The sequence below is a fragment of the Acinonyx jubatus genome, chromosome A1 (genome assembly GCF_027475565.1).
Source record: "Acinonyx jubatus isolate Ajub_Pintada_27869175 chromosome A1, VMU_Ajub_asm_v1.0, whole genome shotgun sequence".
Taxonomy (NCBI): Eukaryota; Metazoa; Chordata; class Mammalia; order Carnivora; family Felidae; genus Acinonyx; species Acinonyx jubatus.
In genome coordinates, this window is record NC_069380.1 from 202264453 (window position 1) to 202285423 (window position 20971).

The 20971-nt window shown below is 40.8% G+C and overlaps 1 protein-coding gene across 8 annotated transcripts in view; it reads right to left on the minus strand.

Annotated features, from left to right (window-relative positions):
• Positions 1-20971, minus strand: part of GHR (growth hormone receptor) — a 269418-nt gene that overhangs the window by 182601 nt on the left and 65846 nt on the right. Inside the window, exon 1 of one of the 8 annotated variants that reach the window (XM_053201018.1) lies at positions 5428-10005. The exons of the other annotated variants lie outside the window; for them this stretch is intronic. The gene's annotated coding sequence lies outside the window, so the exon portion shown is untranslated. Of the gene's footprint in view, positions 1-5427; positions 10006-20971 lie in introns of those variants that run through there. 8 annotated transcript variants of the gene reach the window in all.

Genomic DNA, 20971 nt, shown 5'->3' on the forward strand with positions numbered 1-20971 from the left:
TTAAAATACCCAACTATTATTATATTACTCCTTCTGGCTCTGTTAGTTTTTGTTTTACATATTTAGGTGCCTTAATGTTGGGTGCATAAGTCTTTACAATTGTTATATCTTCTTGATGTGTTGCCCTCTTTATCATTACATTATGACCTTTTTGGTATCATTTTCACATTTTTGATTTAAAGTCTGATATATGGATAGCTACCCCTGCTTTTTATTTTTTGTGTTTTTTTCTTCTTTTTCCTTTTTTATTTTATTTTATTTTTTTTGGTTACCATTTGTTTAAAATGTATTTTTCCATCCCTTCACTCTCAGTCTTCTGAGTGTGTCTTCTCTAAAGCTAAAGTGAGTCTCTTGAAGCCAACATATTGTTAGATCTTGTTGTTGTTGTTTTAATCAATTCAACAATTCTATGTTTTCTAATTGGAAACCTTAATTCATTTATGTTTAAAGTAATTACTGATAGGTAAGAACTTACCATTGCTATTTTGCTATTTTCTGGTTGTTTGTAGATTCATTGTTCCATGTTTCTTATCATGCTGTTTTTGTGTATTTTGATGTCTTTTGTTATCAGTACACTTTGACTTCTTTATCATGTCCTATTATATAACTACCATAGGACTTTCCTTTGTGGTTATCATTAGGCTTACATAAATTTATAATACCCTATTTTGAACTGATAACAGTTTCAATAAAATGCATAAACTTTATAATTTTACTTCTCTTCCTGGTCACATTTTAAGGTTTTGCTTTTAAAATCCACGTTATTTTATTGTAACATGAATTTTATAACAGAATATTGTAGCTATAAGTTATTTTTACTACATTTGATTTTAACTTTTAAACTAGAGTTTTAAGTGAATTATGCCCCACTATTACCATATTGTAGAACAAAACATATTACCAGAAGGATTTACTCTATCTTTTTATGTTTTTATGATGTTAATTAGCATTATTTTAATTTTCAAAGAACTCCTTTTAACACTTCTTTTAGGGCAGGTCTTGTGGTAATAAATACCCTCAGCTTTTGTTTGTTTGGGAAAGTCTTCATCCCTTCTTTATTTCTGAAAAACAGCTCTACTGGGTATAGAATTCCTGATTTTCAGTTATTTTCTTACGACATCCTGAATATGTCATCCCATTCTCTCCTAGCCTGAGAAATCTGCCAGTAGTCTGATGGGGTTTCCCTTGTTTGGAACTTCTCTCTTCTCTCTTGCTGCTCTTAAAATTCTTTGACTTTTGATGATTTAATTATAATGTGTCTTGGTATAGTCCTACTTGGGTTCAATCTATTTGGAATTCTTTGGGCTTTATGGATCTGGATAACCATTCCTCTCCCCAGGTTTGAGAAGTTTTCAGCCATTATTGCTTTAAATATACTTTCTGTCCCTTTCTCTTCTCCTGGATTTCCCATAATGCAAATATTCCTTTTCATTGTGTTCCATAATCCCCATAGGCTTTCTTTACTCTTTCATTCTTTTTCCTTCTCTGACTGGGTAATTTCTAGTGTCCTATCCTCCAGGTCACTGATTCTTCTGTATGGCCAAGTCTACTTTTGAAACTCTGTACTAAATTCTTCAGTTCAGTTATTGTATTTTTCAACTCTAGGATTTCTATTTGTTTTTTTGATGGCTGCTATCTTTTTGTCAAACTTCTTGTTTGTTCATGCATTGTTTTCCCAATGTTATTTAGTTGTCTGTGTTTTCTTGTAGCTCATTAAAATTCTTTAAGAGAATTATTATTAATTCTTTGTCTGACAGTTCATAGATCTCCATTTTATTAGTGTCCTATTATTGGAGCTTTATTATTTTCCTCTGGCAGTGTCATATTTACCTTTTTATGATCCTTGACTCCTTACATTGCTGTTTCCTCATTTGAGTAATCAGGCTCCTCTCCCAGACCTTACAGGTCTCTGCTTTGGCAGAGACAGTTTTTCACCAGTCCACTCATTTTGGGTTTCTGTGTGTGCTTGCTGGTAATGTCCTTGGGCAAGTGGCACCTGCTTTTACGATCTATTTTTGAGCAAGGCAATTGCCAAGCTCAGAGGATGGGGATGGTGGTAGGAGTGGTTTGCCACTGGCTGAGAACAGTTGGATAGGACTGCTGGCTTTGTTTCCTACCTAAGTGAAGCTGTAGGATGAGATCCACAGTTGCCTAGATTCTTAGGTCAGGCTTACTAGATGGTTGGGACTGGGTACTATATTCAGTAGTAGCTGGGGCTATGAATTAGCTTCCCTGCCCTATCAAGACAGACCTATACAACCTGTTGTTTGAGGACCCAAATCAGTCCAGACTGTGCATTCAATTTCCTGGTCAGGTGAGACCACAGACAAAGCCAAGGGTTGTGCTCTCTGTTCAAGTGCCACTATATGTAGGGCTGCTGAATGGGCTCTACAGCTTCCTATGTGCCCGGGTCTGGTTCCCTGGTTCAACAGGCTGAAATCTGTATTCAGCAATGGGTGGGGCTATGAATTAGCTTCTCTGCCTGGGCACAGCAGGAGAAGCAGTTCTAGAGTTGGTAAAGAATGCTAGTGGCTATCCTACTCAAGCCAACCTGCATCCCAAGTTCCCTGACCAAACAGGGCCACTGGCTTTGCTCTGCGAAGTACCAGCTCTGCCAACCTCTTGGTTCAAGTGTCACTGGACTGCACAGCTTCCAGTAGTTATCTCCAGCCCTTCTGGTCAGATGGGGCTGGAAGATACTCTCCATGGTAGGTGGAGCTGTCTCAGCTCTCACGCCTGGGCATGAGAGTAGGGGCTGCTCCAGACTGCTCTCAGTTTCCCAAACAGGCTCTCTGATTGGGAGGAGCTGGGAGCTACCCTCAGCCTTGGCTGTGAATTCATCTCCCTGCCTCTGCATACATTGGGAATGTTCCATGCCTGGTACTGGCTTTGCTCTGGGGATGATCAACTCTGCCTGCTCGCCTCTCAGCTCAAGTGCTGCTAGGCCACGCTGCTTTTAGGAGTTGTTACCAGGCCTTCTGGTCAGATGGGGCCAGAAGGCATTCCCCATGGTGAGTCGGACTATGATTCAGCTCCTTGCTTAGGGCTAGCAAAACTCCTCATTTGAGGACCCAAATCAGGCAGACTTGCACTCCATGGAGTTCTCTCGTCCGAGTATACCCTGATTTGGTTCTACAGATGAGCAAATCTTCTGGCTGGGTTTACTACGAGGACACAGCAGGCATGAACCTGGTCTGCCAAGATCCATGTGCTGCTTGTTGCAAGTCCCTCTCATTTTCTCCATCATAGTCAGATTCCCAGTGGCTGAGATTCCCTGAAATCCCCATGGTGCAAGATTAGAGTGGGGGCTCCTGAAAAGAAACCTACAATGCTGGCGGTGCTGCTAACTGTCCCCCTGGGGTTCTCTTCCCAATGTAGGAACTGGAGGCTCAAGGGAGACCTCTGCCTTTGGTGCTGGCCTTGTGGTCAGTGTGTAGCTGCTTCTTTTACTCTTGCAATCTGTCTTAGCCTCTGTGGTGCAAGGTGGTTCTTCAGCTGCACCCTCTGTTTTAGGATTCTCTCAGTGGTGCCCTATTCTTGAATAGTTGTTATTCGTTTTTCTTATGAGGGGGAAAACCTATGTTACCTTGGTGATGTTAACCCCAACTTCAAGCCTTTTGCCTGTCCCATGTGGGAGCACGTTGACAAAAGTCAGGAACAAATACCAATTAGAGGTTACAATGACCCACATGAACACATAATAACAAAAATCTACTCTATAATATCACAGTTATGCTCTGTAACTCGCTCCAAAAGTAAGCCAAATGAAGCCTTTGTTTCTATTAGCATTTACTATTGTTACTCATTTCATGGGTCCAGAAGAGCCTTTGGTGGGCATAGTTCTTAGATTTATACTAAGCAACTCGATGGAGAGAAAGCTGAAATAATGGCTCCCACAAGACCAACGTACCTAATGAACTCATTTACAGGCCTGTAAAACAGACGACATGGAAGGATTCCTACTGGCCTCCTTACCAAAGCTTTTACAGCCCAACTCCCTTCTTACTGGTTATGAAGCCTGGACCACCCACTAAATTTTCTCCAGCTAAATAAACAGTTATAGTTGAGAGAAGTGCAAACTTCTGGGCTTACTGTTTTTAGATCCACCCAGTGTTCACTCAAGTCTGAGTTCCAGCAGGTAATAGACAAATCCCAACAGAATGAAACTGGGATCTTAATTAAGCCTTACCGCCAAATGCATGAAATCATTAGGTTGGTCCTCAACCTGTGTCTACCATCACTCTTCTTTCCATTGAACAACTGCCTGACTCAGAATAGCCAATGCTTTTTAGATGAAACAGATCATTATAACACTGATTCCATGGAAAAAAGAAAAATGGAGCAGCTTATAAAGGAAGTTCCATTAGTAAACTGACAGCATTTAACAACAGAGAGACCATATACCGGGAGATGAAGAAGGAAAAATATGACAACAACAGTTGTAAACAGTAGCTGTCTGCATGAGAGAGACACTAGCCTCTGCCAAAATAAACTATGAGGAGAAGAAAACTGTTTACCAGTAAGGCAAAACTGGTTTCTGGGTTTGTAATCATTTCCCTTTAGAGTCATTCTTTGGTTTTCTGAAAGGCACCACGTTGAAGGTCTATACAGAATTCTGATGAGATCAGGGGGAAAAATAGCAGCTAGTATGTATTTAGCAAACATACATTAAATGCCCACTGTGTGTAAAGACGTTGCATTTTGGTAAAGCCTGCATCATGCTTTATGACCTTGTGGCATAAGCACTCTTTGCACTTTCAGTCGGTGTTCTTGATAAAAGATGACTGCCCCCTCCTGGCCACCTTTTATGAGATTGTTTTAAGAATTTGTTGTTCCCATCACCTGTCCTCATTGCTCTTCCTTCTCTGAGATGTCACAAACTTCCAGTGAAATGGAGTGTCCCATTGGTCTTTAAAGGGCTAATCTACTTTCAGATGACAGAGACTAAACACAGGAAATCTTACAGAGCTCCTTTATCCAATAGGGCTGGGATCATATTACTTAGAGGGACCCTCCACTCTCCCGCAATCTTTTCTTTCCATCTTCGTCTGTCATTATGTAATGACTACAAACCTTCACCAGTGTTCTCACCATGGCAGAGTTTCAGAGACAGGCCTGGGTATTACCTCACCAGAGATCCCAGTCTATTTACTGCCCTAGCTGCTTCTCTTACTTAGGCCCTGCTCCAATTTTCCATTTCTATTTCTCAAACCCACACCTGGTTCTGCTAACTCTGTACCCTGAGACTCTGTAATTGGTCTCAGGGTATCTTTACATTTCTTTCTTCCTGCATCTAGAACCATTTATGTCCAGGATCAGAGCTAGGTGGGAGTTTGCATAAACCCAGATAAAACTTGCTTTTTGAGGATAAGTTTTAATAGGAAGTAAGAGGTCTGGTTATTAGAGAAGCAAGGCTAGAAATCCTACCACGTAGTATAGTGAATTTATCTTCTTAATGCAGAATCTCTGGACCTTCCTCTCCAAGGAGGGGACCTTGCTCATGGTGGATTTGCAGAACAAATCTGGACTGGGGACCTGTACCCAGAAGCCACTTGCAAGCATCAAATTCCCACCTGCAGAATCCAAAGCATAGGTGTTAAGATGGATCCACTGACTTTAGTAAATCTTTTACTATAATTAGCCACTCGTCGTCAAGACCAGCTGAAGAACTTCCCAATGTTGACTAGGAAAAATAATATCCAGAGCATAGTAGGTTTTATTTCATTTTGATTTTCCTGTAAGTGATAACATAATTTTTTCAAAGACCTATAGGATCATAAAGAATTTTCATACTGGCCTCATTAATGTTGGTAACCAACTCACACTTAACCGCTAGAAAAAAGGAGGCAGGGAAAGGAGGAAGGTAACGTACATAAGTTAAAGTCACAGACAATCCCCAGACCTCTTCAATCCAGTTTTAACCTCATCCTGCTAAGGCTTTTATCAGAGTTGCTAAGAAATAACCAATGTGACATATTTAAGCTTCACCTCATCTATTTCCTCTCCCAGGCTTCTACTTGGGCTGCTAATGAGCTGTGAAGTGGCTAAAGACAGCTGGCCTCCACACGGGAGGGAGAAGACTACAAGCTGGATAATCCACAAAGTCACGTGGATACCACGCAAGAAGGCATACTCTTGTTACTCCAGCTCCGCTAGATAGGAATGCAGAGTCTAAATAGGACTTTTTCTTCCCAATAACTGTCCCTACGCAGTTGAAATCTCGCAAAAGAGGTACTTTTGTTGTTGTTTAAAGCATTGGGTCTCTAGCAATCATCTGATTATCAAATTTGGCTACATTAGCCTACTGAGATGCGGAAATGTACAATAGTTGGTAGTGAAACACAACCTGCCAATGGCAGAGCCGAGAAATGGCTTACAGCAGGGCACTGTTTTCCTCGAGAACCTCACTAAGGATCTCTCTAATTCAACCTTATCTCCTTGATCATTGAAAAAAAAAGTTTTCTCCCAGAGCCATGAATCCAGGATACCAAAGTAAGAACCTTAAGGTGTTAAAAAATGTTTAGGGTTGGTGAGCTGGGGGGTGGGGAGCAGTGACAGCACCACAAGCCGAGAGGTGAATCAGAAGTGGCAGAGAGACCTGGGGAAGAGGATGTGTCAAAGCTTTTAATTCAAGTCAAAAACAGTTATGGGCAGTTTACTTGTTCCGTTACCTTTATTAATTAATAGTCTTAGCTAGTTGCCAATGGGCAGCTCACGTTCAAGTATAGGGCCCTAAAGGATTTAGATACAGAGTAATTTTTGCTGTAGAAAAACATGCAGAAATGAATATTGCTAGTTCATCAGTACATATATATGTATGTGCGGATATATATCCGCACATACATATATATGTACTTATATACCCACACATATATATACACACATGTAAATGAACACATAGAAATACAAATATAAACATATATTCATGAAATATCCTTACAAACAAAAACAAAATCAGAAAAGGTAGAAAGGCAGATGGACTATTCTCTAGGTAAGAAGGAAATGCAGGTGAATTCTAAAGGAATTTGAATTTCATTAATTCAACAAAGATTTATGAAATGCCTTCCACATGCTGGGCCATGCTCTAGGCACTGAAGATACAGCACAGAAAAACAAGGGAAGCAAAGGAAACAAAAACGACATAATTCTTGCCTTCACAGAGCTTATATACTCATGGATGCAGGTCAGGCAATAAATGAGTAATATCTATCAGGTGATGAGTACTATGGAGAAAAATAAACAATGGCATCCAGGGGAGAATGTCTGGAGGGGGTGAGAGCGTGGAACTTTTAAATGAGCTGTCAGGGAAGCTGACGCTATGAAGGACAAAAATCTGAACAGAGATCTGCAAGAGATGAAGAAATCCGGGAGGACTCCTGGAGGGACAGAACTCCAGGTGGGGAGAGCAAGTGCAAAAGCCTCAAGGAGATGCTTGCTTGACACATCTGAGAAAGAGACATGATGACAGTAGGTGAGAACAGGCCGTTCTGTTACAACATGTGTTTCTGTAACAGCAATTAGCTCATAGACTATTGGTTAATAGTAGGATAACGTTGGTATAAGATGGCAACAAGATTTTCCTTAGGCAGAAAGAGCCAGAATAGGAGCAGAATTCTAATCTTAGCAGGAAAGGGGAAAGCCCTCAGCTTGGCTACTGCACAGGCTGGAGTGTCTTCAGCTCCATTTAAGAGAATTAAAAAGGAGTACCTGCACCAGAGGTATCTCCCCAGAAATGTGTCCCCTCTCACCTGAACAGCTTTTCCAAGTTATCCTTTATTGCTTTCATTACTGCTGAGGTTTTAAATCATATAAGACAGGAGAGGTCTGCTCCAATCCAAATTTTCCCAGAAGCCTTGTTATTTTTAGAGTAGGTTTTGCAGAGCACAAAGTTTTTCAGAACACATAGAGTACTACAGTAGAAACATCTGCTCAAGTGAAGCCAAGGATTACAGAGAACCGGACCACAGTGGGCCTTATTGGCCACTATGAAATGGGGAGGCACTGGAGAGCTTTGAGCAGAGGCATGCGATGATGTCATGTGCTGAACACAAACTGGCGGGGGGAGGGGATCAGAGGAGAGAGGCTAAGCAAGTACAGAAGCAGGCAGACCAGATAGGAGCCTTTACAATAATGCAGGTGAGAGAGGATGGTGGCTTGGACCAGGAAGGTAGGAGTGGAAATGGTGTGAAATGGTTCGCAAGACTCCAATATGGTTCTGCCTAAGCAACTCAAGGATGGAGGTGTCACCAGCTGAGATGGGGATGGTTAAAGGATGACATAATTAAGGGTGATCAGTTCAGTTTTGGTAAAGTCAATGTTATGTGCTTATAAAGCATTCAAGTGGAGATTTCAACATGTCCAGAGCTCAGGGGAGATTAATTTGGAGCTTTTCAGTGTATGGGTATTATTTTAAGCAACAAGAGTAAACATATTCCAATTCCTATCAAAACCTGACTTCCCAGCAACCTACTGGCAGCTAGACATGCTAATATCTACAAAGCCAATGGACTTAATTTTATTTCATAGCACAACAGTCTAGATGCCTGGAATAGGAGCAGGAAGTGTTTATGGTGGCAGAGGAGTACCCACCCCTCCCCCAAAAGAAAAGGGTCTAAGGTTTGGTTCCTGGGTCATTCTAACAGAGGTTGGGGTAATGAGCAAAAACAGCAAGGAAAGCTTAGAAGGAAGACCTGTGAGATGTGAAGAGTATCAGGAGAGTGTCTTGTGTCCTGGACACCAAGTAAAGAAGGAGGGGGTTGGTGATCAAACAAGTCAAAGAAGAGGAAGACTAAGGAATTGCTACTGAACTGAGCAACCAGGATATGGTGAGCAAAGGTCCCAGTGGCCAAGCACAGTTTCAGTTTCCATCTGCCATCCCACCATAATTAGTGTAGTATAGACAACTCTCCCAGGGAGTTTTGCTGAAAAGAGGTATAAAAAAAATGGAGCAATGGCTAAATACACAGGATCGACAGCCATGTTTACTTTTTAATAGCACTGGGACATTACAGCATGTTTTTATGGTGACTGGAATGGTCCAGTGAAGAGAGAAAATATATAATACAAGAAAGAAAGGGGAGAATTTCTGGGGTAATATCCCTGTGTAGAAGGCCAGGGGGAAAGCAAGCGTCAAGTGGGGAGGTCCGTCTTAGCTCTTTGTTAACGGGAGGTAGGCAGAGCATATGGGCACCAATTCTGAGACACAGTGGATGTGGTGGTGGGAGTTTGTAGATTCTCTTCTGATTGCTCTGGGTTTTGTTTTGTTTTGTTTTGCAGTAAAATAGGAATACCAGTTATCTGCCAAGAGGTAGGACGTGGGAAGTAAGTGTTAGAGGCTTGATGATAAATGAGAAGGTGTGAAATAGTTGTCTGGAAGAGTAGAAAAGAAAATGGACTAGGGAAATAAGGACACTGCCAGACATTACTAAGGACTCTATGAGGGTAGTGGCTGTGCATTTAAAGAGAAACCAAGTCAGCATGGTGTGTATTTTCTCCAGTGTTACTGAGCTCTCAGGTACACGCATGGTATAGGTGGAGAGCTGGATATAATCTAGGGTGGAATTTTGCCAGAGAGTATGATGAAGCAAGAGAAGTGCAAAAGATTATGATAATGAACTTCTATCTATGGTTTGAATGTTTGTGTCTCTTCCAAAATTCATATGTTGAAATCCTAACGCCCAAAGGTGATGGTATTAGTAGGTGGGGCCTTTGGGAGATAATTAGATCATGAGGGTAGAGCTGTCATGAATGAGATTAGTGCTCTTATAAGAGATCCACAGAGCTCCCTTCCACCACATGAGGACACAAGAAGTCTGTGACCTGGAAGATGGTCCTTGTGTGACCATGCTGATGCTCTGATCTCAGATTTCCAGCCTCCAGAACTATAGAAATAAATTTCTGTTGCTTTTAAGCTACCCAGTCTCTGGTATGTTGCTACGGCAGCCTGAATGCACTAAGACATGAACCGTGGAATATGGTTGTGGTAAGGATGTTTATTTCTTGTCAGCTGAAAGTGGACATCTTTTCCTCCTTACTTTTAAAATGTTCCTTTTCCCCTTCAAGCTGGTGGAACAACAGTAACCTCAGACACCAACTTCCTGTTGGGAGATGGGTAAGATATGTAATATCTCCACTCATACCATGAGTACACATCTCTTGAGGTTCACTACTTATAATAAAGAGTCTACCAACCATGCCCTCAAATGAGGGCTCTAGAAGATAGTGGAGGGGACCAGTAGCAGGAGTGTGGGACAGAACATTACCATATTGCTGTGAACTCATTTGCAAGTCATTTTCGTGCACATGCCTCCTCCAGGCTTCCCTACTGCTCTTATTCCATCCCTAATTATAACACTTCTGGGGAGATTCTCAATGTCTTTTCTATTTTTTTCCCTTTTGACCTTCACCCATCAGTGAGCTATAGAATGAGCCCTCTCAGTTCCACAACCACATACAGTCTTGAGTGAGGAGACTGAGCCAGGCAGAACTGACCAGTGACTCTGGCTGCTGTGAGGCATTTACAAGTGTCTTTGCAAGAAAGTACCAGAAAGTGGATGCTACCCCAAGATCAAATGAGGTCAGGACCCTGAATTATTTGAATATACTATTCTTTTTTGGCAGCTTGTGGACTCTAAAATAGCATTTCCCATCTGGGCTGGTTATTCTATTTGGCTCTGCTCCCCTAGCAGATCCATTCTAGGTCTTTCTCTCCTCCTCCACCTCAGGAGGCTTGCCTGCTATGGGCTGCCATCACCACCCTCGCTTGCTGGCTGACTTCCTACTGGGTTTGAACAATTTGGATTTGAAAGAGAGGTCAGAGAGGACTTCCCCACAACTCCTTAGAATCCTAAGTCCCGACAGGATTCTAGCTTCTGTCACCTGTCCTTCCTCTGTGGCACCTGCTTTTCCAGAACTAGAGTAACACCATTTCCTCCCACTGCTGCTTCACATATAGGGGTGGTAACAGCCCCCACCTCGTGGCGAGGGTCTGAGTGCCTCAACACACCTTGTTGGTGACTTCAACCCTACCCACACTTCTGTCAATCTCCCCTTCATTAAAGTCTCTTGAAATTTCTAAGTTAGACTGTTTCTTGACAGGACCTGGACTGATACAGCATTTCAAATTCTACTGTGTGTAATTTTACAACTGCATGTCAGTCCTGAAGCTGCGAGAACAAAGGAAGGAAAAGCAAATCTCAAACATGTGTAATATATTCATTCATTCAGTCAGGCAGTCAGTCAGTGAGTCTAGGTGAATATGCTAACACCTATGTCCTATTAAAAGTAGAGACGGAATACTTTTTTTTTTAATTAATTAATTAATTTTATTTTATTTATTTTTAATTTTTTTAAATATATGAAATTTATGGTCAAATTGGTTTCCATACAACACCCAGTGCTCATCCCAAAAGATGCCCTCTTCAATACCCATCACCCACCCTCCCCTCCCTCCCACCCCCCATCAGCCCTCAGTTTGTTCTCATTTTTTTTTAAGCTAAGTTGTTTGACATTTATTTTTTTATTTTTATTTATTTATTTTTATTTATTTATTTATTTAATATATGAAATTTATTGTCCGATTGGTTTCCATACAACACGCAGTGCTCATCCCAAAAGATGCCCTCTTCAATACCCATCACCTACCCTCCCTTCCCTCCTACCCCCCATCAACCCTCAGTTTGTTCTCATTTTTTAAGAGTCTCTTATGCTTTGGCTCTCTCCCACTCTAACCTCTCTTTTTTTTTTTTTCCTTCCCCTCCCCCATGGGTTCCTGTTAAGTTTCTCAAGATCCACATAAGAGTGAAAACATACGGTATCAAGACAGAATACTTTAAGAACTTCAGAATCATTTAACAGGGAACCAGCTCTACATATCCCTTTTTTTTTTTCTAATTGAAGTTTCACTTCCTGAATTAAAGGACACTTACAAAGGCTAGTGGTCACCTTTGTTAAAATGTTTTTCTATTAACCTTGAAACTATAATCATTTTGACAACAAAGCTTATTTAATACCATAGACAGCTGGTTATTAGATTATTTGAGTGGTTCTCCTAATAAAAGCCCCTAAGTTTCTGTTTCAGAGAAAGAAACACAGGGAATAAGAATTTTAATTTACCTCAGGGCACAGGGGTGGCCCAGTCGGTTAAGAATCGACTCTTGATTTTGGCTCAGAACATGATCTCAGGGTTGGTGAATTTGAGCCCTGTGATGACAGTGTGGAAACTGGGATTCTCTCACCCTCTCTCTGTGCCCCTCCCCCGCCCCCACATGCATTCACTTTCTCTATCTCTCCTTCAAAGTAAATAAATGAACTTAAAAAAAGAATTTTAATATACTTCAAAAGAAGTCTTCAATAGTAACAACTGGCCCATTGGATAGCTAATTTGTGCTAAATGTCAATAGATTAGTAACACAGTCATATGTATCCAAGATTAGCAGTTTGGCTGTAAAGACTGAGGTCAAAGAATACTTCTGTTAATTTTCAATGATTTTGCTTAATAATCAACTGCTAATGACTACATCCTTATTTCCTCGTAAGGACCTAGGATCCTGAAAGTCTAGGGAGAAATTTGCTATTACTCAGCTGAACTCAGGTCAGGGTGAAATTTCTAAAGGAGATCTATGAGTCCAGTGGTTTCTTATCTTAAGGAAAATAACTTTTCAGATTGACCAATGTCACCAGTGATGTCAACATCAAATATATGTGAACATTTCATTGTGCAGGATATATAGTCTATAAAGTCTGGCTAGGAAGACTAAAAATGTACTTCTGTTAAGAATTAATAAATAGGAAACCTACAGTTCAACCTAGCGATGGATCAAAACTGTTTTGCTATGGAAAAGGAAGTGAACAAAGATGATACATTGGCAACTTTTTATACGCTTTGTTACTAAAAAGTGTGGTAAATGAGCAAAACCAGACAAATCTCAGTTCAAATACTGGCTTTGCCTTTGTTACTTCATTAATCTTGGGCATGTAAATTTACACCGCCAAGACCCAGCTTTACCACCCAAAATACAGGAAAAAAAAATATTAGTTTCCTTTGCTTCATAGATACCATTAATTATGAGATGTCCTATCTCACTTAGAAATGGCTTTTGGGGGAAAAATTACCACATTAAACGTACTTATTATATAATGAACCCTGACTTAAGAAATATTCAACTGGATAAAATACTGCTTAGAAGATAGGAAACAGGACAAGATTATCCATTTTATTGAGTGTGTCACATGGAATGAATCACAAAGAAAGTAAAGAACCCATATGGCTCCTGGCTCCAGAGTAAGTCCTCAGTAAATACTGATGATTTATTGTTAGCATTAGTATTCCAAAGGAGAAGCATCCACTTAGATTTTTGCTCAATACATTTCAGTCCAAAATAACGTGGAATTTTAGAAGTAAAACACATTGTCCAGAGATTTTTTTTTCCTTTCACTTTATAGATGATCTACACATGTGGTAGGATAAAGTGACTTATCGAAGTTATCTAATAATTGCAGAATCAAAACTAGAACCCAGGTCTCCTATTTGTCTAATCAAGTAACAGTAGTAAGTGCTTCTCATGTGCCAGCCTTCTAATTACTTTGTGTATAATATTATTGAGTCACCAAAGCAATCCAATGTGACAATGTAATAGATATTATCATCCTAGTTTACAGAAGAAAAAAGCTGAGGCCCACATAGGATAAGTGAATCTCACCAGGCACGCTCTTGGTCAGAGTCAAAGCACTGATCCAAATCCAGGTCTACCTGATTTCAAAGCCTGGACTCTTTTTGCTGAGCTAATGCCTCCTGCTTGGCTTCTCACTTGCTCCTTCTTGGAATTCTTTTTTTTTTTTTTTTTTTTTTGCTGCTGCAAGTCTTATATCTTTTTAACAAAACTAACTCTACAAGTTCAAGGACAATGTTACCTAAGTCTTTTGGACATGTATGGCATAGGACTGGACTCTGGGTAGGTGTTCAGGAAAGGTTTTCTGAGTGCAAAGAAAAAGAATTTTTTTTTTAATTATGACTTGTAAAAGCAAAAAACCATAAACACTGAAGCACTTGAAACTTGCAAACTATGGACAAAATTGGTCAAGTAATGACTTGTGTCTGGATGCCATCCCTTTTCAGGAAGTACTTCCTTGCTTCTTTAATCACTCTTGATTCATCAGTCCCAGGATTGGGCTTGAACAGAAATTCTCCTCAGCTCTAAGAAGTAGAATTCCAGAATATTCTCTTGTTGGTCCTATGCCAGTCCTGCTTTCTTTTAACAGTCAACAACTCTCAACACGCATGCTCAACAACCCCGAAGGCAAGGCAATACTGAGAGGCACAGAGGTGAAATCTGACTGTCCTTGAGAACAGGGAAACCACTTCCAATGAGCACATGTGACCCCATTCGATGTTAGGCATTAAAAAACCTAGAGCAATTCCTAACTGCAAAGGGCAGCTGATGCCTCTTTTCTTTACATGTTTAAGAAGAATAAAGCCCCTCTTGAGCTAATAAGGAGATGCAGAATAGAAGGTAAGAATTTCCTGAAAGACTCTTGGAAAGGTTCTATGACTGAAGTCCTCAGCATCCTTCCCCTGGCCTGGAGAACATGTCACACCCTTTAGAAGAACATTTCGCTCATATGAGACCAGACTAGAGGGACATGAAGGCAATGTGAAGCCAAGTAACATGGGATCTTTACCTATACTCTTCTGTTTTTCCTCCTTGAAACTGCCCTGCCCAGCAAGCTCTCTTCCCATTAAAATCTGGTCAAATGGACTAGGGCCCACAGTGAGGCCCAATCTGGTTGTTTTACTTCCCGGCCCAGATGAATAACATCCTCTAACCTGGGCAATGTTGATGAACTGTTGTTTTTTGAGTTAGCCTAAGCTTTGCAGGACAGCTCAAAAAGACAATCCCATCTTCATTATAACTCAGTTTATACAAAAGACAGCGCTATGGGTCTCATATTTAAAAACCATGTAAAAGATTGGCAAACACATAATTCAATTTTACGGTTTGTCTAATCAGTGTATAAATTCAGTGAACACATTCAATATGTCTCTATTGCTTTCCCTGAGCTCCCCCTTTTATCTTTCCCTCTTTCATCTAAGCACAGATAGGCCTGCTATTCTGAGTCCTAATAAATTTTCTGTTGGAACATTTATAATGGTTTCTAATATCTTCCCACAGATATCCATAAGACTCTCCGTTTTATTTCCTTCAGTTCTCTGAGCAAATGTCACCTTACTAGAGGCATTCCTTGATGATCCCATATAAAATACTAAGTTCTTGGTCAATCTGCTTCACCTATCCTCTTACCCTGTTTTGGTGTTCCCCATATCACTTATCTCTATGTGACATATCATATATTTGTTTATTGACCGTCTCCCTTCATTAAATGTAAACACGATTTTGTTTTGTTCACTGTGTAATCTCTACCACCTATAACAGTGACAGGCTCATAACAGGCTCTCAGTGTTCGTTAAATGCATTAACAATCTTCAAAGGGATTCTTCATTTCACATCATTGCCAAAAGGTGACAGCACAGTCCTAGGTAAAAATACCGTATCTCTTCAACCACCTCTCTCTTTAAAATCTGGAATAGATCGTATCTCCACTCCTCCAAGAAGCATTATTTTTTAAAGTGAATCATGTGCTTATTTTACTAGCACATTTTGTATTTTGACACCATACCTATTTCTGAATAAGATCATCCTTGAGATCCAAAAAAGGTCGAAGGCATTTCCTGAAGTCTTTTGACAACCTTTATACCGCATTATAAGAGGAAGCTTTCTTTTTATTGCTTGGGCACAGGAAGATATTTGGAGCACAGGAGAAAAGTTGGATCCACACCTGACCTTGGAGAATTGTTTCAGAGACCCTGGTAATCATAAACTAAAGTTAGACAGAGCCTGGGGCATCACACCAGGCAGCAAGAGTACACCTTGTAATCAAAACTTGCACATACCAGGACATGTTGTACCTTTCCTTTGGTGATGTTCTCATATTCCATTTGAACACCATCTGAATCTGATCATCTTCCTGCCTTACTCTTTTTCCTCTGGATCAGGAGCTGACCACATGGAGAAAACATGAATACTACATATTCTCCATATAATACTGTATATTCCTCCAATTCGTTAAAGAAATTTGGATACAGGGATGGGTATCCTGTACCAATGTGATGAATTCATTCACATCACCTTATTTTAGAATTATAATCTGGGTGAAGTTGATAATGCTGCATGGAGGTGGGAAGAGAAAGGGTGAGAATATTTGGTCTGTCTTAAGGACAAATTTTAAACCATAGTTCCTTTCAAGTTCCAAATAATTCATGAGTATGATAAGGCACATTAATGGAAATCTACCCTTTCCAATCAGTTGATACTATGCAATCATGTGTTATAAAGAGAAAATAATTATAAAATTTGGGATCCTGAAGCAAAAGGTACACTGATAGTATTTTTAATTTTTTGAATTTGAAAAAAATTTTTAATTTTGTCTCTGGTTTCTCTTAATTCCTAAAACTTTGAAAATTGACTTGAGTATATTTTTAACATTTTACTCAGTAATTCTGTGCCTATACTGTTCTATACCTGTATTGCTGAAAATTTCAGGCTAGTGTCTGAATCACCAAAGTTTATCATAATAAATTATGTTGCAAACTATTCTCTGGACCTCAGTGCCTTGTCCTATAAACCATAAGAAGTGGATTTGATCTCTGAGGTCCCTCTTACTCTTACTCCCGATGAGTTTACACCCGAAGAGCTTTTGATGCAAGCACCAATGGACAAGCAATGCTCCTGTTTACAAGTCTGGATAAATACTTTAAGGGTGATATGGATGATTTGGATGACGACTCATCCTTCTAGACTGGTTAGCAATTTATCTAGTGTGATAGCAATTAACACAACACATGGAAAAGCTGCCTCATATGAAGCTTAGCAAAATCACCCATCTGCCAAACATGGTCCTTACAGGATTTTTCTCTAAGCATTTTGGACACAGTTTGCAGATCAGCTTATTTTCAAAACTTTTCCAACTCTAGGGCCTTTTGGTCACACACACACACACACACACACACACACACACACACCCCAAAACCTGTTGTGTTTACAAATCTCAACACTTTTAGCCAAGAGCAGTTGTTCTCAACCAGGAAGATCTCCTCAAGGTGGCATCTGGTGATGTCAGGGACTTTTTTTTATTGTCACAAGTTGCGGGGGAGGGCACTACTGGCAGCCAGCAAGAACAGATAAAGGATGCTGCTGAATATCCTACGGTGTGCAGCACAGCCTCACAATAGAGAATTACCTACCCAAGATGTCAACAGTGGCAAGACTGAAAAATCCAGGTGTAGAGAGCACAGCTTTGGATTTATGGTAGCCCAACCAAGTCTATGTGAAGGAAATAAGAATTCCTGGGGCGATCCTTGTCTTCCCAAGTCTCACCGAGAGTCTTCGTATTTTTTTAGGACTTACTGAGTACTTAGGGGAAGCCTAGATATTAACGAAGTGGGAGAAAAGTTAATTGGATGTAGGTAGAACTAAATACATTGTTTCTTGGATGCCCTTTCCTGGTCATGTTATGGAATAGGTTGACAGGCTGCCTTTTCTTTAAAGAACATTATTGAACACTTTGATAGGATTGGACCTCCCAGAGCAACACTTTGCCTCATTTCAACCCAAATCCTTGCGGAGTCAGTCCTGGATCATCACTCTTCTCAGTAGAGTCTCACTGATGGGAGTTGAGCTTACGTAGAGCCTTGATGCACATTGGATGCAAAGAACTATGATGGTTTTTAACAATAGAGTTATCTACTCTCTGCCCCCCACTCCAAGAGAAGAAGCCAGTTTAGAAAATGAACTCAAATAATTGAGCCCGAGTGTCCTGAAACTCCAACCCTTTTAAATTGTAAATTATTCTAAAACGTATCTCACACACCATGCCTTTTGCAACAGATGATACTAACTTTAATCTTTTCCTAATGATTTTAAGGCATCATGTTACAGATGTCAGCTGTGAACCCCTGTAACTGCTTTATGCAGGAGACAGAGACAGTGGTCCAAATGTTTACTTCACGAAGGTTTTTATGGCCCTGGTAGGCCCATTGGTAAGTAATGCTAGTTTGAGCTCCCTACCCTCACAAAGTTACCAGAGACAGAACGTAAGCATTTTCTGTATAAATAGGAAGAAATCCTGAAGGTCTGAAATGTACTTTCTCATCCATTTCAGATGCTGTGAATTCTCCAACAAAACTTGACTTGCAAGGATAGGCCAATGAATGTGCAAAGTCTGTTTTTTACATGATTTTGATATTAACTAACACTTATCAATGCTATTAGCCATACTCTGAATGGCTAAGTGCATTTCATCCATTATTTAATCTCAACCTCGTAATAACTCTGTGAGGTAGGTCCAAGTATTTATACCCATTTTACAGATACTGGAGGTGGAAGCAGAGAAAAACTGAATAATATGCCTAAATACTAAATAGATTTGAAGCTGGGTAGTCTGATGCTGAAGCTTTGTTTAAACTACAACCCCAGGGGCTGCAAAATGATAGTCTGTGGGCTAAGTGTGGACCACAATATCAACGTTACGTGAGCCAAACAAACGTAACTTTTGGGGCCATGTCTCAAAATGGGCAGCTGGTGGGGTGCCCAGCTGGCTCAGTTGGTAGAGCATGCAGCTCTTGGTCTCAGGGTTGTGAGTTCAAATCACATGTTGGGGTAGAGTTTACTTACAAAAATAATAAAATAAAATCTTAAAGTTGGGCAGCTTGTGTCTGGCACAAAGGCTCTGCCACGGGGCAGGCAAGGATTGATATTCAGCCCGCACTTGACTTGCACAGCCATGGGTCCATGTATGAAGAAAGGGGTGCCATTTCCTAATCTGCACAAAGGAGTCAGATGAGCTAGCAGCAAGTCTGGTCGGCAACACTAACAAATTGGACTATGACACAAAACTCCACATTTATGGCTTCTCAGGGAAGGGAAGGGGAAGGAAGGAAAACCGAAAGGAAGGAGGGAATCAGGACTAGCATTCCCCTGTAGCAACCAGTTCTACAGAAGGGACACATGCTTGCCTTTGTGCAACTGGCTCATTTCACACCTTTATGTTACTTGCCAAGACACTCCAAGCTTTCCGAGTTTGTAACCTCTGTACTACATTGCACTTCTGGCATTTTGTTTTAAAATCCCCTCCCTTCTCCTTCTGAACAAGGGTCCAGTCACAGTGCCTCAACTGTTTCGGCCCCCTCTGCAGAGTACCATAAAAGTCCAGCTCTCCTGAGCTGACTGACTCCTGCAGGTGACCAGGCAGGGTGGATTCTGTTTTCCTTTGCAGGCTGAAATTCTTGTTTTTAGGACACACTGTTCTCTTCAGGCTCTATGACTGACGGAAAAAAAAACCCACCCCCCAAAAACAAGGAAAAGAACTTTGTTGTGGGTAGCCACGAATGGGGGAAAGACCCACGTATTTGATAACTGTTCCCCTTAAAGCACTTCCTTATGAAGGTGCACGTGAAAACTACCCACGTGAGTGTTTACATTTTGGAGGCATCACTATTTCTTCTCCTTAGACCACAGCAGGTCTCAGCCAGGTCTGGGGCATGTGAGCAATCAACAAAGAGCCACAGGGGATTGGCGACTGGAAGATGAAAGTTAGCTGCTGACTGAACAGTAGTCACTTGGAGGGTGCCAGATATTTTCCTAGCCCGCTAGAGCTCCAGTAGGGGCCACATTTGTCTCTGCAAGCTGATGCGGTCCAGCAGCTCCAAGCGGCCTCCCCATGCCCTCACCAAAGGGACTGTTGGCTGGTCCACAGAGACACCTGTTGTTAATACACAGCTAGAGGACTTGGAACGTCATCACACCTCCCCACATTTGGCTGAGGACATCAAGCAGTCACCACTCCTCACTGGCATGTGTCTTGTTTTAGTATGGAAGCCAGAAGGAATTAATTCTATCTGCTGGATCTCTGCCCTGTACCAGGAGATTAGAGAGGGATAATAACCTTTATTCTATCAAATTCATTTGAACTGAGGAAAAGCAAGATCCATGAGAGTTTAGATCAGAAATGTTTAATCAGTCCATGTATCAGAAGGACCTCTTGAAGAAAAGATTGTAAATGGCCTATTGAAAAACATTTCTCCCCCACTGCTGTACCTGCAGAACATATTTTTATGGGAGTGGTAATGTGTGCAGCTTAAGACAAACAAAACAAACTGCATTTTTTCAGGTTTCCCTGCAGAAAAGGATGCCCTATGATGGTGACTAATGAGATGTAAGTTGAAGTCACCAAGTAGGACATTGAGGAAAGGACAGATGTGGCTAGCTTGTCTGTTTACCTTCTGTCCTTTATCCTTAACCTTCTTCTTCCTTAGAAACACGGTGCTTAAATCTCTAGCAGCCATTTCATGAGCATGAGAAAGGGGCCAACAAGGTAAGGATTATGGAACAGAAAGCTAGAAGAAGCTCGTGGCATTGGCTGACAGAAACTATCATGGGAACTGGGCAATTTACTTAGTTTTTCTGAGTGTCAGTTTCCTGAAGTGTATTACCTCCCTTGCAGGGTTTTTTATGAGTATCTAAATGAGATAATATGTGTCACACTGCCTCACAATGACTGATATAAAAGTCAATCCAATCAACAAATCACGCCTTTCCCCTTCCCATCAGATCTCCAGAGTCAAGGAAAAGTTAAGCCCGACTTACTTGCTACTAGCTGACATTTTGAAAGTAGGCCTCTGTATAAAGTGGTTTTTTTGACTTGCTGTCAACTGGCGCAGATACTACGGAGCAAACAAGTCCCGAGGCAAGTGAAAGAGATTCCCTTCAAGGTGAGCAGTAGGAACCCAAGGTAAGTAGCAGATTGGGCCTTGCCAGACTGGAGCAGAGAGAAAGCATGGCCTTTCTCAGAAGAGAACCTAAGAATATCTGAGATAAAGCAACCATCAGGAAGTATCCAAATCCTCCTATGGTCCAAT